A 4,955-nucleotide genomic window follows, 5' to 3' on the forward strand; every position below is an offset into this window, starting at 1 on the left:
TTAATTTTTATATTATTTATATATGCTTCATTTCCATTATTTTTAACATTTATAATAAAATGAGAATTCATTTATTTTTTAAATACAAATTTTAGAAATAATTTAATTTTTATTTTTATATTATCAAGAATATTAATACTTTGAAATTATTTTATTCTATTTAAATTCTTAATTTTAAAATTTAAATTTAATAAAATATCTAATATTAATTTTATTAATATTAAAAAAATTTCTTTATTCATTTTAATAACTTATTCATTTACCTTTATATTATTTAACTTAATTTAATATAAATTTAATAATTTAATCCTTAAATTTGCAATTTAAAATTTTTTTTTAAACTATATTAAATATTTATTTGATTTATTATTATTATATATATATATATATATATATATATTAAAAATAAATACTAATTAGTATTAGAAAAATTTCAATTTTCATTAATAAATTTACAATTTATTTCTTTTTCAGACATAATACTAAATATTAAATTTAAAAAGATTTTAAGTTAATTTTAAACTATTAATCTTCAAAATTAAAAATATTAATAAATTAATAAATCTTAATAAAAAAATGATTAATATCAACTAACCATAAAAATATTGGAATAATATATTTTATTTTTGCTATATGATCAGGAATAATTGGTTCATCAATAAGTTTATTAGTTCGAATAGAATTAAGTCATCCAGGAATATGAATTAATAATGATCAAATTTATAATTCTTTAGTAACTAGACATGCATTTTTAATAATTTTTTTTATAGTTATACCATTTATAATTGGAGGATTTGGTAATTACTTAATTCCATTAATATTAGGATCACCAGATATAGCTTTTCCTCGAATAAATAATATTAGATTTTGACTATTACCCCCATCATTATTTATATTATTATTAAGAAATTTATTTACACCTAATGTAGGAACAGGATGAACTATTTATCCCCCTTTATCTTCTTATTTATTTCATTCTTCACCATCAATTGATATTGCAATCTTCTCATTGCATATATCAGGAATTTCTTCTATTATTGGATCATTAAATTTTATTGTAACTATTTTATTAATAAAAAATTTTTCATTAAATTATGATCAAATTAATTTATTCTCATGATCAGTATGTATTACTGTAATTTTATTAATTTTATCTCTACCAGTATTAGCTGGAGCAATTACAATATTACTTTTTGATCGAAATTTTAATACCTCATTTTTTGACCCTATAGGAGGAGGAGACCCAATTTTATATCAACACCTATTTTGATTTTTTGGTCACCCAGAAGTGTATATTTTAATTTTACCTGGATTTGGATTAATTTCACAAGTTATTATAAATGAAAGAGGTAAAAAAGAAACCTTTGGAAATTTAAGAATAATTTATGCTATATTAGGAATTGGATTTTTAGGATTTATTGTTTGAGCTCATCATATATTTACTGTTGGGTTAGATGTTGATACACGTGCATATTTCACATCCGCTACAATAATTATTGCTGTACCTACAGGAATTAAAGTTTTCAGATGATTAGCTACATATCATGGTTCAAAAATAAATTTTAATATTACAGTTATTTGATCTATTGGATTTATTTTAATATTTACAATTGGTGGATTAACTGGAGTAATACTTTCTAATTCTTCAATTGATATTATTTTACATGATACATATTATGTAGTTGGTCATTTTCATTATGTTCTATCTATAGGAGCAGTCTTTGCTATTATTACTAGTATTATTCATTGATTCCCAATAATTACAGGTTTAATAATAAATCAAAAATGATTAAAAATTCAATTTGTTATAATATTTATTGGTGTTAATATAACATTTTTTCCTCAACATTTTCTTGGGCTAATATCTATACCTCGACGATATTCAGATTATCCAGATTCATATTATTGTTGAAATTTAATCTCTTCAATTGGAGCAATAATTTCAATAAATAGATTATTACTTTTAATTTTTATTATTTTTGAAAGATTAATTTCTAAACGATTAATTTTATTTAAATTTAACCAATCATCACTTGAATGATTAAATAATTATCCACCTTATGATCACTCATTATTAGAAATTCCATTAATTTCAAAAAATAAAATTAAAAATATTTTCAATAAATAATTTATTTAAATAATAATAATAATAATAATAATTTAATATTTACAATTAATATGGCAGATTAGTGCTTTGAACTTAAAATTCAACTATAAAGACAATTTTTTTCTTTTATTAATATTAATATTTTAATAAATCAATATATTTTGAACTGAATTTAAAATTCAAATAAATCTAATTAATTTATTAATAATTTCTACATGAAATATATTTTTATTTCAAGATTCAAATTCTTTTTACTCTGATAATCTTATTTCATTTCATAATTTAACTATAATAATAATAATAATAATTATTACTTTAACAATATTTTTTATTATAGATTTTTCATTAAATAATTTTTTAAATCTTAATCTTTTAAAAAATCATACTATTGAGATTATTTGAACTTTAACACCTATAATTATTTTAATAATTATCTGTTTTCCATCTTTAAAAATTTTATATTATATTGATGAAATTATAAATCCTTATTTTTCAATTAAATCAATTGGTCACCAATGATACTGATCCTATGAATACCCAGAATTTAATAATTATGAATTTGATTCATATATATTAAATTATGAATCTATAAATCAATTTCGGCTATTAGAAACAGATAATCGATTAATTATTCCATTTAAAATTTCAATACGAATAATTGTATCTTCAATAGATGTAATTCACTCATGAACTATTCCATCATTAGGAATTAAAGTTGACGCAATCCCTGGACGAATTAATCAATTAAATTTATTTTGTATTCGTCCTGGAATTTATTTTGGTCAATGTTCAGAAATTTGTGGAATAAATCATAGTTTTATACCAATTATATTAGAAAGAACTTCTTATGAATTATTTTCAAATTGAATTAAAAAAAAAATATTATGAAAAATTAGTTAATTTATAACATTAGACTGTCATTCTAAAATTAATAATTTAATTTATTATTTTTCTTCCATTAGATGTCTGAAATTAAGAATTGATCTTTTAAATCAATTATAGTAATTAAAATTTACTTCTAATGAATTCCACAAATAATACCTATTAATTGATTAATTATTTTTTTAATATGCATAATTTGTTTAATTTCAATTATAATTTTATTAAATTCTATAATATTAAATTTTAAAATTAAAAATTTTAAAAAAAAAATTATTTATAAAAAATGAAAATGATTATGATAAATTTATTTGAAACTTTTGATCCATCAATTAATAATTATTTTCAATTAAACTGAATTTTTATATTTATACCAATTATTATTTTTCCTAATATATATTGACTAATTCCATCACGAATTATAATAATTTTTAAATTATTTATTAAATATCTATTCAATGAATACAAAATAATTATATCAAATAAATATATTATAAATATTATTATATTTTTAAGAATTATAATCTATATTATATTACTAAATTTATTTAGATTAATTCCTTACATTTTTACATCAACTAGACATCTATTATTTAATTTATCAATATCTTTATCTTTATGAATAAGATTTATAATCTATTCAATTATTAATTTTCCTATTAAAACTTTAAGACATTTAGTTCCATTAAATTCACCAAAATTTTTAATAAATTTTATAGTAATTATTGAATTAATTAGATTAATAATTCGACCTTGAACCTTATCTATTCGATTATCGGCAAATTTAATTTCAGGTCATTTAATTTTAATTTTATTAAGAAATTTTATAATAAATTTTTTTCTATTATCCCCAATTTCATTAATTATTCAAAATATATTATTAACCTTAGAAATTTCTATAGCTTTAATTCAAGCTTATGTATTTTCAATTTTATTAACATTATATTTCTCAGAATCAAATTAAATGAAAAAAAATTTTCCATTTCATATAGTAACTATTAGTCCTTGACCTCTTATTTCATCTATAAATTTAATAAACTTAATATTAAGAACAATTTTATGAATTTATTCAAATAATTTAATATTAATAATTATAAACTTAATTATATTAATTTTAGTTTCTCTAATGTGATTTCGAGATATTATTCGAGAAAGAACATTTCAAGGAATACATTCATTATCAATTATTTCAATAATAAAATTTAGAATAATTATATTTATTATTTCTGAATTATTTTTTTTTATTTCATTTTTTTGAACTTTCTTTCATAATTCAATTTCTCCTTCAATCGAAATTAATTTTTCTTGACCTCCTTCTATAATTAAATTTTTTAATCCATTTGAAATTCCTTTATTAAATTCTATTATTTTAATTACATCAGGATTTACTGTTACATTAAGACATTATTACTTATTAAATAATAAATCAAAATCAAGTATTTTAAATTTAATATTTACAATTATTTTAGGATTTTATTTTAATTTTATACAAATATTCGAATATTATAATTCATTTTTTTGTATTAATGATAGAATCTTTGGATCAATTTTTTATTTATCAACAGGATTTCATGGAATTCATGTTCTTATTGGAACTTTAATGTTATTATATTCTTTTATTCGAATATGTAAAAACCACTTTTCATCAATCCATCATATTAATTTTGAATTCTCAATTTGATATTGACATTTTGTAGATGTAATTTGATTATTTATTTATATATTTTATTATATCTTAATAAATTAAATCTTCTTATATTTAATTTTTATTAATAAATTAAATAAATATATAGTATAATTATTACAATTAATTTCCAATTAAAAAATTTAAAATAACTTAATATATTTAATTAATATTATAATTTTTTATTTATTAAATTTAATTATTATTTTAATTATTTTATTCTTAAATAAATTTTTATCAATAATTAAAAAAATTAATTTTGAAAAAAATCTTCCATATGAATGT

At 17.1% G+C, this 4,955-nt stretch overlaps 2 pseudogenes; both read left to right on the forward strand.

The window, feature by feature from the left end:
* The first annotated feature begins 2,320 nt into the window (after positions 1 to 2,320).
* LOC126928264 (cytochrome c oxidase subunit 2-like) lies at positions 2,321 to 4,394 on the forward strand (annotated as a pseudogene).
* LOC126928263 (ATP synthase subunit a-like) lies at positions 3,273 to 4,426 on the forward strand (annotated as a pseudogene).
* The last annotated feature ends 529 nt before the right edge of the window (positions 4,427 to 4,955 follow it).

Source organism: Bombus affinis, unplaced genomic scaffold (assembly GCF_024516045.1).
Source record: "Bombus affinis isolate iyBomAffi1 unplaced genomic scaffold, iyBomAffi1.2 ctg00000770.1, whole genome shotgun sequence".
NCBI classification, from domain to species: Eukaryota; Metazoa; Arthropoda; class Insecta; order Hymenoptera; family Apidae; genus Bombus; species Bombus affinis.